Source organism: Uranotaenia lowii, chromosome 1 (genome assembly GCF_029784155.1).
Source record: "Uranotaenia lowii strain MFRU-FL chromosome 1, ASM2978415v1, whole genome shotgun sequence".
In the NCBI taxonomy this organism is placed as follows: domain Eukaryota; kingdom Metazoa; phylum Arthropoda; class Insecta; order Diptera; family Culicidae; genus Uranotaenia; species Uranotaenia lowii.
The window spans coordinates 65086223-65099611 of NC_073691.1; the positions used below are offsets into that span (position 1 = coordinate 65086223).

The following is a 13389-nucleotide window of genomic DNA, read 5'->3' on the forward strand; positions in this document are numbered from 1 at the left end:
TCATCTACAAGTCAAACCCTTTCACTTGACTGGTCGAAAGTTGAAATTGGAGCTTAACTAATTTCTCGCGGTACTAACACTAGTAGCTTGTACTAGCGAAATCGCAACACTATTTTTCATCATCTACAAGTCAAACACTTTCACTAGAGGGGTCGCAAGTCTAAATCGGAGCTTAACTAATTTCTCGCGGTACTAACACTAGTAGCTTGTACTAGCGATCTCGCGACACTTTTTTTCGTCATCTACAAGTCAAACCCATTCACTTGACCGGTCGAAAGTTGAAATCGAAGCTAAACTAATTTCTCGCGGTACTAACACTAGTAGCTTGTACTTGCGATCTCGCGACACTTTTTTTCGTCATCTACAAGTCAAACCCTTTCACTTGACCGGTCGAAAGTTGAAATCGAAGCTAAACTGATTTCTCGCGGTACTAACACTAGTAGCTTGTACTAGCGATCTCGCGACACTATTTTTCGTCACCTACAAGTCAAACCCTTTCACTAGAGGGGTCGCAAGTTGTAATCGAAGCTTGTATAATTTTTCGCGGTAATAACACTAGTTGCTTGTCTCAGGTCTAAAGTCTCATGTCTCAGGTTTAAGCTTTCATGGCTCTTGTCTCATACCTCAGGTCTCATATCTCATGCCTCATGCCCATTGTCTCATGTCTCATGTCTCAGGTCTCAGGTCTCAGGTGTCATGTCTTAAGACTCAAGTCTCATGTCTCAGGTCTCATGTCTCAGGTCTCAGGTCTCGTGTTTTATGTCTTAGGTTTCTAGTCTCAGGTCTCAGGTCTAATGTCCCATGTCTTTGGTCTCATTCTTCAAGTCTCATGTCTCAGATCTCAGGTCCCTGGACTTAGGTTTCAGGTGTCATGTCTAAAGTCACAGGTCTCATTTCTCTAGTCTACATTTTCAAGTCCTGGCCTCATGTCTCAAGTCTCAGGTCTCAGGTCTTAAGTGTCAGAACTTCAAAGCTGCAGAATTCGAATGGTCTTTTTTTACACGGTTTTCGGGAATTAACACGGTTTTTTTTTTACACGGTTTTCGGGAATTAACACGGTTTTTTTTACACGGTTTTTTTTTACGCGGTACGTATATCAGTGTAAAAAAAAACCTTACTGTAATTTATTTGGTTTCTCTTAGACATATGGGGATTTTTTTTATTATCTGACGGGTTTGCGCCGGGGGTCTTCAGATTTTCCCAAAAATTGAAAATTTGGTTCATTTTTGCGACTTAAAAACACATGTATTTTTTCAGGTTTCTAAAATTTTTATTTTTTGAGTTAGCTTCGGTTAGATTTTTTGTCAATTAAAAATAACCATTTTTCAAAGCTACATAACTCTGTTATTTTTCAACGGAAATTATAAAATAGCACATCAAAATGCATTGAAATTTTATCAGCATTCCAAATAAAATGTTGAGAAAAAAAATAAATGAAGACCTTCAACATGAAAAGTTGTAAATAAACTTTAAATGGCGTCTAAAAGTACCGTCTGCACCACCGAATATTTTGCAAAAAATACCATTGCATAGCTCAATTTATGTTGCAACTTTCATCTGAAGACACCAAAGTGGGCCATCAACTCCTTGAAGAGTTATGAAAGAAATTATGACAACAAATCTCTTTTTTGCATCGAAAACAAACAATGGTCGAACAACTGCACTAACATATGGAGATAGCGCGCATTTCTAACAACATGGAAACAAAAGAACTTATCAAAGCAGGTAAAAAACTCAATTTTTGTGCTTTGTAGACTGCCCCTACTCGCATAACAGTCCCACATGAATTTTCGTCATTTTAGGTCAACATAGGGATTCAAAATAAAACATTAAAAAAAGGAAATTTTGTTCTACAAATTTCGAAAAAAAAAATCAATTTGTGGCTGTCCTATATGAAATATACCCGAATAACAGTTCTATATGTGAAATACCACGGATTTGGCTACTTTTCAATGCTTCTTTCGGCGAAATAGTCTTTGATTTATGGCTTTGAATCATTTAAAAAAAATTAACTCACTTAATGTCGAATGATGCACACGATTTTTCGAAGGCAGGTCTGACTTCCTTAGGAATGACTTCCTGAGCAAAAAACTATCGGATGCAATCAAAAATCGTAAAAAGATTCAACTTACAATGTGGAATTTACGATATTTTGTATGTTTCTTTTTCTGAAAATTGCATTTAGAAGTTCAAAAATGATCAAATTTAAGTCTTATAAAGTAGCTTGGTGAGGAAAAAATATTCTGTAATGCGAGTAGATTTCAAAAAGGTATGGTCGATTAACAGTCCCATAATGAATAAAAATGGTGCTCTCGACCTTACCAATAACCCAATTTCGAAAATTTCAGGTCTTACGATTTATTATGACAACCTAGAAACGATTTTCGTTTATGCCGAAAGATGTGATCACAATTTAAGAATGTATTCCAAAACAGGAAAAGCTGATTTTCTCGCTTGCTTGTTTTTGCATATGGGACTGTTATGAAAGTAGGGTCGGTAGATTGTTGCAGCTGAACTGACTTCATGTTATATCCAAAAATCTAATAACGTATTCGTTTATACCCAGTTTTGCACCAGGTCACAACAAGTTTTGCAAATTTTGCTGTCATTTTTAGAAGTTTATGCGCTCAGTTTTGCATCCGTAATTCTCCAGATTTGATTTAAAATGGAAGGTGGAACACTGAAGATTCGTTCGTGAGCGATCGAGATAGCAAAACACTGACGACGAATTATGTTCGTTCTAGTATGTTAAACCTCAAAACTGGGCGAATGGAGAAAACGAATTCGGTAAAAGTATCGTATTTTCAATGGCATATTACCTACAATGGGAATAATGCTTTTTACAGCCTGGGCTGGCCATACTGAGCTCTTCGATTATTTCTACATTTGTGCCACACTCTTTGTTTTTGATCAATGGGAAAAGATTTTTGTGTCCAGTGCTTAGCTCCCGATATAAAAAACTATGTAAAGCACGTCTATATTTCATTTTTTAATCACATTTTTGTGGTTCCAAACACAGGGATTGAACCTTCTACTATTGGCATTGATTATGCTTCACAATGATTTTTGATCGAAAAGTTAATAAGTTATATAGCATATAACCAGGTTGTAAAAGCAACATTTCCATTATTTGTTATATCACATTAACAATACGATACTAAGAATTTTGGTTAAAATTTAAAGTCAGTTATGCTGCAAACACTCTACAAAGCACGAAAAAGTAGTGTTTTTTACCTGCTTTGGTAAGTTCTTTTGTTTCCATGTTGTTAGAAGTGCGTTAGAAGTGCGTTAGAAGTTAGAAGTGTTCGACCATTGTTTGTTTTCGTCGCAAAAAAGAGATTAATCGTCATAATTTCTTTCATAACTCTTCAAGGAGTTGATGGCCCACTTTGGTGTCTTCAGATGAAATTTGCATCATAAATTGAGCTATGCAATGGAATATTTTGCAAAATATTCGTTGGTGCAGACGGTACTTTTAGACGTCATTTAAAGTTTATTTACAACTTTTCATGTTGAAGGTCTTTATTTATTTTTTTTCTCAACATTTTATTTGGAATGCCGATAAAATTTCAATGCATTTTGATGCATTTATTATTTCCGTTGAAAAGTAACAGAGTTATGTAGCTTTGAAAAATGGTTATTTTTAATTGACAAAGAAAAACCTAACCGAAGCTAACTCAAAAAATAAAAATTTTAGAAACCTGATGGTGATGGTGAATAGATTGATTCTTGACAATTCCAAATATTATAAAATCAGCCCAATATTTGGAATCTGCCACAAGTTATAAGCAATCTGAAAAGAGCTCTTTTTCGGGACTTTTTTCATTCGGAATCAGCTACTGGTGATCTCGTAAAATATTTTGACTTATTTTTTCGATATTGAGAAACTAGAATAAATTATCTATACTATGAGTTAAAATTCATCGAAATCGGTCAACATCTGCGGCCAGGTGAACTTACGCAAACTCTCGGGTCATATAGACCCGAACAGCCTAATTACGGATTTTTTTGAGGGAGCACTTCCGGTGGTCACAGGAAGTTGCCTGGTACTACAGATTGTGTATTTTGTGATTCCCCAGGGAGGTTTTTATAATCAAATTTTTGCGATTTTTTCTCGAAGAGTTATGATGATTTGAATGTGCGCTTCGGGTCATATTGACCCGAACGACTTTGGAAGGTTAAAAATGTAAGCACGATAATTCTATGCAATTAAAAACTTTTTCTGAACTAAGGATAGCCCCTGATGGCATAAGCATCAGCCTCAAAACTAAATAAAATGAATCATATGATACTTCTTTCATAATTCATATTTTTCTCATTATTCCCTCTAAAGAAATAAACCAAGACATTGCTGCTTTGATTTTTTTTTCGATAACGCTCACCTGGATTATTCTTTAAATCCAAATCAATCTCGAAAAATATCCATGAGTGATCATGAGCAAACTAGCTTTGATTGATTTTGGTGCTCGCTTCAATTTCTTTCGAGGAAATTTATTTCCTTACTACCTGCTATGATTTCGAATAACTGTTAGCGAGTGCAACAAAACAATCACAAGAAATAAAATCATTATTCGCAACCTTTGGAGGTACACCAAATCCCATTTTCCTGACAATTTTGTGTGTTCATAATAAAGTAGAGTGAAGGGTGAACAGATCACTGCAAAAAATGACTTTTTTCCCATATGTTTTTTCGATACCTTTTGGGTCACCAAGCAGCAGTGTAAAATTAGAGAAGATTTGGTTGATTCTATAGTTAACGCAACGAGTTTCAATTTTGTATGGAAATTTTTGCACATTAAATCATCCAAAAAATTCAAACAAGCTTGAAAGGAAGTTGGTCTAAGATTTTTGGTTTTTACAATTCTTAAGCATCAGTTTCTGCTTACATGACAAGCAGTTAAGCTTTTCATGGAAAAAGTTATAACCATTTCAGAATAAAAAATCTGAATCCATTGAAAAATATTCATAAAAAATATTCATAGGGGAGATGAGGGCATAACGAGCACCCGAGGCATAATGAGAACTACGCTTTTCTACGAAAGTGCGTAATTTCTTAAATAAATTTTCATGAGGATTTGTTTCGTCCTTCCTATAGTATTAATTTTTCACAAAAAAAGGAATCTCCTTATCATCTTTACAGATATATTTAAAAAAAACTAGCTTGGTTCTCAAGTTACGAAAATGTTATAATTTTTGAGCACCACGAAATAAGCTCTTATGATCTTAAAATCACCTTGATCTATAATGTACGCACTGCAACATGATGTACACATTGTTTCTCAATTTTTACAATCATAAAATTTTTGATTTTTCACTTTTATCAATTTTAAAACACGTTTTTACTTAAATTTGTTGACTAGGGGCATATAGAGCACCATATTATCGAGGCATAATGAGCATTTTCTGCCGTAGAATCTAGCAGCGAATTAAAATTGATTTATAGCGCCACACCTTGACTAATTTTCATCCGACAATTTAGCCTATTGGTAAGGTGTCGGAGAGGTAATCAAAAGACTAGAGTTAGATTTCTGTTCGAGGTGATTTTTTTCCATTCACAATTCAAGATCGATTTTTTTATTGTTACATTATACGGCTAGTAGCATCATCCTCCGAACAAAGCACTTAATGTATGAGCGTGCGTGAATTGTTTGTATTCTACAAACAGACCTAGATTATTTTGTTATTGCTTTGTTTGATGAATCTACGACTCACCTGACTTCATCGAATTGAATTCGCTGCTAGATTCCCCGGCAGAAAACGCACATCTTGCCCTGATTAATGATGCTCATACTGCCTCAGGGGGGGGTTCTCATTATGCCTCCACAGTGGCTGGTTTTCAGCTTTTGGCAAATTTTTTTAAAATGCATTTTTTAACGTTTTCATCTAGTTTTTTGCGTTTCAGCCCGTTAGGGAATAGGCTTTTCAAGTGTCTGAACACGAAACAATAATGTAACCTCCATATTATAGCTATTTTCTATGGTTAAATAACCGTTTTCCTTAAGGTGGCCATTATGCCCCCAATCTCCCCTATTCATAATTCATAATTTCATGATATGTTTTTGCAAAGGTTATTGAAATCAATAAATACCATGGCTTTGCAAAGCAGTTTTTGGAGACTTTTTTTTTCTCATTCTACGGTTAAACAGCTTTCAAATAAGCAGTCAAAAAAGCTCTAATTTAAAAAACAAATTTGAAAGAAAAAAATTGCATTGCATCGAATATCGATTCTGGGGTACAAGATCGGTTTATGCTTTGTTCACATGAATTGTATTGCATGAATCAAGGGATATTTTTCATCCAAAGTTATAATTTATGGAATTTCAGTTCATCTGTGGTGATTTTTGAAAGAAAAATTTTGTTTTCAGACACAAATTTCCATAAAAAATAAAAACTCGTTGCGCTAATTCAGGACTGAATGGATAGATTCCAAAATTGTCCTTTCTGGCAGCAAAACAACCAAAAATGTTATGGGAGGTGTAAGATTTTAGAAATCATAATTTCCATACTGAGCTACCAGCTCGCGGTCTAGTGAACAGTGTCAATTCAAAAGTGGAAAATAAAAATTTAGTTTTCCAACTCGATAGCCAATTAGATTTATAGTGCTGCTAGGCATCTGATTGATCTAGTATTATCGCTTATCTACAAAAAAACTGCAACTTTTGATTGCAAATTTTATTTTCAATAATATTTTTTATCTTCTGTTGGGTGCTTTAGAAAATGTGCTTCTTTGAATTTCCATATTAAACATGCCTTCGCCATATTTGATAAAATTTATTGAATATTATTCAAGCGTCTACATTTGGTAAAATTAGAGTTGACGTAAAACGTGAAACGTGATTCAAGTCATAAATAAATGTTAGAATGTGCCAAATTGGAACTTGTAACGAGACCTTTGTCAATTTTAAAATGAAATAATTTTCTGGCTGAGTACTTGAAATACTTCAAATTGTTTCGATCTCAATAAACAAAAGTATTTTATGCAACAATTACAAAAAGTAGATTTTTTTTGCATGAGTCGAACGTTTATGCAGCGAAGCCTGCCGAGTTGGATAATAATGGTGAGTGCTGAACGAATCGGGCTTTGCATCGAGTTGCATTCACATTTTTTTTAAATGCAAGAAAATACTCTCGGTATAAGCCGTTTCAAATAAAGAATTTACAAAAAAAAAAAGAAAATACTCTTGTAAATATAACTTTAGAAAGATTTTTTGTTTTTCTGTTGAAATCAAAACAGGGTCGCAAAGTAACACTTTTAGATACCGTTTTTTCGTCCTTTATGCAACGAAAGTTAGTTTTCCGATACTGTTTTCAAAACAGCGTCGAAAAGTGGTACTTTTCCACGCTGTTTTTATTTGAAAAAAAAGCTACAATCTTTATCTTGATGTTGAAAAGAAATGAATTTGGAGAGTATTTTTCGGCAATGCAAATAACTGTGTATGTAACTCGTAGCAAAACTCTTTTTTTCAGCACCATGCCGTGGTCCTGAATTTTTTTTTTTGATCAAGTTGGTGGTGGACTGTAAAAAGGAAGAAACTGTATCGGAAAAAGGACTTTTTAAAGTCCCGAAGTTCGCTTTGCAACACCTTATCTCATAAACAACTATTTTACAGTTTAAGCTAGGAGGAAATGCATAAAAATTTACGCTAAGCAAGAAAGGAACTAAATCCCTTCAAGCTTTGTCTCCCTTATTTAAACTTCGTCGTTAGCATACCTTTCTTGTAAAGAATGGAGGACGATGAGATAAAATGAAAAAAAAATTAAACCCCGGTAGACTTGAATAAATCTTTCTTCAGAGTAAGTGGTAGGCTTTACCACAATTTTCAATCTTTTAGCGACATAATCTGATCGTCACGACTGAATATATTCTTTCTAATCTATTATGATTGTCTCTAGGAAGGGGACGAGTAGCTGCACCTACTAGTGGGTTTATTTAATAATAACTGGTAAATCATAGATTTATCAAACAACTACCGATTTTCTGACCCTAATTTAACGTATCTACACTTGAGTTTGGCTCTCTAGTTGGAGCAGATTGAATCATCCCTCACCCATCGCAAACGAAAAACAATAACAGCAACAGTCCAGGAAAGCCAATGGAGCGGCAGCACTTTCTTTGAACCGGATTTCCTCTCAACGCCTGCGGAAAAGTGGCTTCTGTTGGCTGACCCAGATTGCCACTTCCAATGTTCCAGCATTTCGTTGGGTTAGAGCTGAGAGAGGATATTTTCTCCTGGCATAGCAAATAGTAAGCACCTCGGGATTAAAACCGTTCTACCGGATCAGGAACCGTTTTCTTTCCGTTGCCCCCGTTGAACCTTTGTTAGAATGGCTGATCCTCGGGGGGAGATTCTACGGCGAATCCCTTCATTTTTGTTGTTGCTTTCTTCCCCACTTAAAATCTATGAAAAAGCCGTCAACTGCAGAGGAGGAAATAAAACTGCGCCAAATAACGGAAGATAAATTCTCCAGTGTTCAGATTTTTTTTGTTGCTTGAGAGAAGGTTGCCGTTGGAGAAGGTGAATGACCTGATTTTATTTTCTATCTTTTCTAAAAAATATGAAAGACGTTCGCAAACCGGAACTTCATTATCTCAGATTGTACGCAACTCAACACAACGATGAGCAGTATCTCGAAAATTCTTAAAGACTTTGCCAAAAAACGACTTTCTGGAACGTAGTCGTTTTTCGAAACTTCGGTTGCTTTATAAGACATATTTAAAAATAAAGTTGTGGAATGTTAATCACAATTTACTCGAAACTACATGTTGACTATTTGAATGGCTAGACAATAAAAAACAAGTTTTTCAAAGGTGCACATAATTTAAAGCAGATTTTTATCAAATTAAGATGGGCTGAATCCAAACATGGAATCAGAACTTTTTTCTGTCAATTTCCGTTTTTGAGCTTGTTTATTAACTGGGCGAACTTTCATTTTAAAATTTTATTACATTAATCAGCACAACTGTAAAATATAACAAAGATTATGAAAGTAAAGACTTTAGTTAATAATCAACTTTCTCTAAAATCGCGAATAGTTTACACTTATGAGAACAATAATACAAAAGTTTTCTAATCGTTTGTTTTTGTTTTTCATTTTGCAAAATACGAGAAATTAAACGAAGAATCATAAAACTGAAATGAATCTTACATATTTTCTTAATCACAATCTTCTGGAAAGTTGTTAAAAAGATTAAAATCTTTTATATTACAAACTGGAAATCGTTCTTAAGCTATTAAGTTATATTTTTTCTACTGAAATTTCCTAAAAATTGTATCATTTAAGTTTTTCAAAACAATGTATCTCTTAAACCTCAATCCTTGATAGAATGGAAGACAAAAAGAAGATTCAAACATAAATTTTGTTTTGCACGTAGGGTTCACGTAGGTTCATCAATTTTCAAATATTATTTTTTCTCAAATCTGATAAATTTAAAAAGGCAGAAGTGATAGACAAAATCTGATAAACGAATCGAATTCTGGACGCCAAAATCTATAATCACACTAATTCTGATCCCGTATGTTTTCTAACTGTGTTGTATGTATTTTTACGAAAAAGGGAAAAAAATTTTAAATAAGTAAATCGACTGGTTATGTTAACCTTGCTTTTGTGTAAAGTTCGATAAACATTAGTCGAAAATTGTTCGAGACGTGTCATGTTTTACATTGACATTGCATATTTCATTACAAAAAAATCTATTCATTATATCAAGCTTTACGTGTGTGTCGAATTTCATCAAAGTCAGCTCAAAAACGTTTCATTTGTTTACTATTTGCATAGACTCTCTACAATTCTCAATTTATTGAGCTTCTAAGAGTGTTTTTTGCATTGCATTTTGCATCTTTTTAAAAGTAATAAAGGACATTATATGCATTCCCAAGCAACCAAAAGTCACATATTTACTTGAATGAAGGCATTGAAAGTTACATATTGGCTAACAAGGAGAATCAACTGCCCAATTCCCTTTAGTGAACTTTATGTACTCATTAATGAACTTGAAAGTTGCAAAAGTGATTAATATGTACGTTGTATGTGACTTGTTTTGCCCAATTTCCATTAGTGAACTATATGTACTCATTAACGAACTTGAAAACTGCAAAAGTGATCTATACGTACGTTATACGGGACTTAAGTCACATAAAGGGCACAAAAGTGCTCAATACGGGATTTGGTAAGTCACATAAAGGACACAAAAGTGCTCATACGGGTATTGATAAGTCACAAAAAGTGCATTGATGTGCTTTCAAAATCAAATCACCTCTTCGAGTTTTAGTTTCAGTCAGAACAACATCTGGTCTCATGGTAGCGTGTTCGATTCTCACCATGAAGGTCGGGGTTCGATCCCCAAGCCGGGCAAGTTTTTTTCAATAAGTAATTTTGTACTTGAGTGACCATTCTGATGCGATATATGTAGGAAATGTATGAAAAAAGCAATTGAACAATTTGTTGAGTTTGAAATCCGGCGCGTGGCATCATGGTGGCACCGGTACAGAACACAGTAAATAATCAAGAGAAGGTGATATGAACCGAAGCCAACGGTTCAGTTGAGATAGAGAAAGATTTTTTGCTCATTTTGCGATTTTTCGGAAGCTGAATTAAGAGGCCGCTGGAAGCTGAATAGAAGATCATTAAGACTTGTTTTGGAACTTGAAAGTATCAATAAGAACTTGAATTTTGAGCTGCATAGAACGTACTTCATATCAATGATAGGGCTGAGTAAGCGTGTTTGTACCTGTTTTATGGGACTTTTGGTTGCTTGGGTTGATTCTTGCGTTATATTAGAACTTGTTCGTGTTCCAAATTCGTTAAAATCACATGAAAATTGCTTGGGTAGAGTCAAATTTTACATGGATTCAAAAATCGTAAAAGGACATTCACCATAAAAATCAACTTTTAGTGTTAAATATTGCTTGTGAACAAATTTAAATGAGAATCGCCCGATAATTGTTCGAGTTGTGTTCTTATTTAAGCTGAATTTAGATCAATTCTGGCAAACTTACTTCTAGAATTCTTGCGGCGTTTGTTATTAAGTACCCAAACAAATAAGAAAATAGAAACTGAAAATATTTCAACAGTTTTCACAGCTGCCAAATAAAGAGTAGTTTAATCTTGAATTGATAAATCAGTTGTAACATCTACCAAAATGTATCTATAGGCAAAAAACTAGAGCAGAATTTTGTTTAAACCGAAGTAAGTTGTGGATTTGAAGTTACGTTATGGGCCCCATCATTGCAAAATAGGGAGGAAACTACAAAATTTTGAGAAAAAAGGAGAGGAAAAAGAGAGTCAAACAGTACAAAATTGTGCAATGAGTTGCCTAAGTGGTTCACAATGTATTGAGCTCTTAATAGGAACTTTCCTTTTTTTGTCAAACTCGACTAGGTTCAATGAATAAATTGACAATGAATTTCAATATGTTCTAGTTCGATCACCATTATATTTATTTCCGCATTATCATCAACAAAAGTGAAGAAGTATGTTATATCATATTTCATCTTATAAAAAATATATCCGTCAGAAACATGTGCGTTGTTTAGCTTCATAAAATGAGTTTTATTTCAATTCTTTAAATATTTCTAGATCAGATATAGAAAAATAGACACTTTGATTTTTTTATTCATTTAAGCCATAATTATAAATATCAGCATGTTACACTGTTTTTCTTTATGACTACATGTTTTATTGCGCCGCATAATGCCGAGAGTTTTGATAAGAAAAGTTTGTTTTGACTGCCATTAAGTCCAAAAATTTCCAGTGAATATTACTAGCTGCCAGTGTTCGGCATCGCTAACTGAAAAGTTAGCGGCGCTAATTAGATCGCTAACTCGGTCAAAGTTAGCGATCGCTAATTAAAACCGCTAAATGTTGCGTAAAAGTTATAGATCTATAATAAAGCGCTAATCGCTAATCGATAGTAGACAGTTTTGAAAAAGATACGCAAAACACAAATTTTGCAGCCTTTTTTAAATTATAATACTGACTAGAAAAGTTGTTAAAGGATATCTATAGGGGCAGTTTTCGAACTTATTCTGTAATATTTCTGTCCAATTTTAGGGGCAGTTTTCAAACTTATTTTGTAATATTTCTGTCCATATCAGTTGTCCACTTTATGATTTTTAGCGTATTTGGTGGAATGTAAAAGGAAAAAATTTTGAAACAAAATTTTCAATTTATTCACCTGATTTTCTATTTTTTTACAACAGTTAATGCAAATATTCTCTTAAGTTAGATGTTTTGTTTTGTCCGAAATAGTTTTTCCTCTTTTTTTACATTAATACTCAAAAGATTGATTGATTTATTGACTATTTTGTTCGGGAAAATTCATTTTTTCACAACTTTTTCATCTCTTTTATATTCAAAGAAGGTTTATGATTTAAATTCAAGTGAAGACAATTCAAAAAGACGATTTTTCCTATGATTCCAGTAAAAATCGAGATCGAATAGCTTCTGAAATCAATCTATAGGAAAATTTAAATACCTCATCGGATTCAAAAATTTTAATCTGAATAATGCCGAATTTATGATCTTGGTCAAATTCATACTTCAAAGAGGTAGCTTTCTTCAGTTAGCGGAACTAAAAATTAGCGGAACTTTCTTATCCGCTAGCTGAAGAAAAATTTAGCGAGAAAATAAATTCGCTAACCTAAAGTTAGCGGACTAATTAGCGATTAGCGGATTAACGTTTTTGTGCCGGACACTGCTAGCTGCAATTATAATATTTTTAATTATTCAAGGTTTAGTGAATTAAAGAATGAAAGAATTTATCATTGCGATTTTATAAAAAAAGAAATATGTTCCATAATAATTTTTCATATATGTATGTAGAATTTAAATTAAAAAAAATCTCGTAACACTATTTAAACAATGAAAACTATTGAAAAAACAGTTCTTCTTGTCATAAATTGCTTATTAAGAGGCCAAAAAAGTTATTTTCGTTCAACAGATTTTTCTTCTCCACGTATTCATAGTTCATGCAGTAGAGCAGGGGTGAGCAACCTTTTGAAGCAACGGGTCACTTTTGATTTCAAATTCTTTCAGCGGTACGCATTAACATAAAATGTAAGTAATAATAATTTGCAGAACTTTACGTATTTTTTTTAAACAACTAATTTTTGACAAAAAAAAAACTAAAAAAGGATAAATGAAACTTATTCATGTACCTGCATCATATTTTTTTTGCATTTAAGGTGATTAAACCAGCAGAAATTGAATAAGTTCATCACTAAATTTTGATCATTTTTTAATAATTTAAATCTTTTAATTGATTGAAAATGTTTAACGAATGTGCTTTTTTTACTAAAAGGATAAATCATTTGCTTTCCTTTTATTTATTAAAAACGAATAATATTGAAAGCGTTTTTATAGTCCGTATAAAGATTTGAACCGTTTTCT

At 33.4% G+C, this 13389-nt stretch overlaps 1 protein-coding gene across 2 annotated transcripts in view; it reads right to left on the minus strand.

Annotated features, from left to right (window-relative positions):
* The window catches only part of LOC129740497 (proton channel OtopLc), a 207865-nt gene that overhangs the window by 153275 nt on the left and 41201 nt on the right, over positions 1-13389 (minus strand). The window lies entirely within an intron of this gene.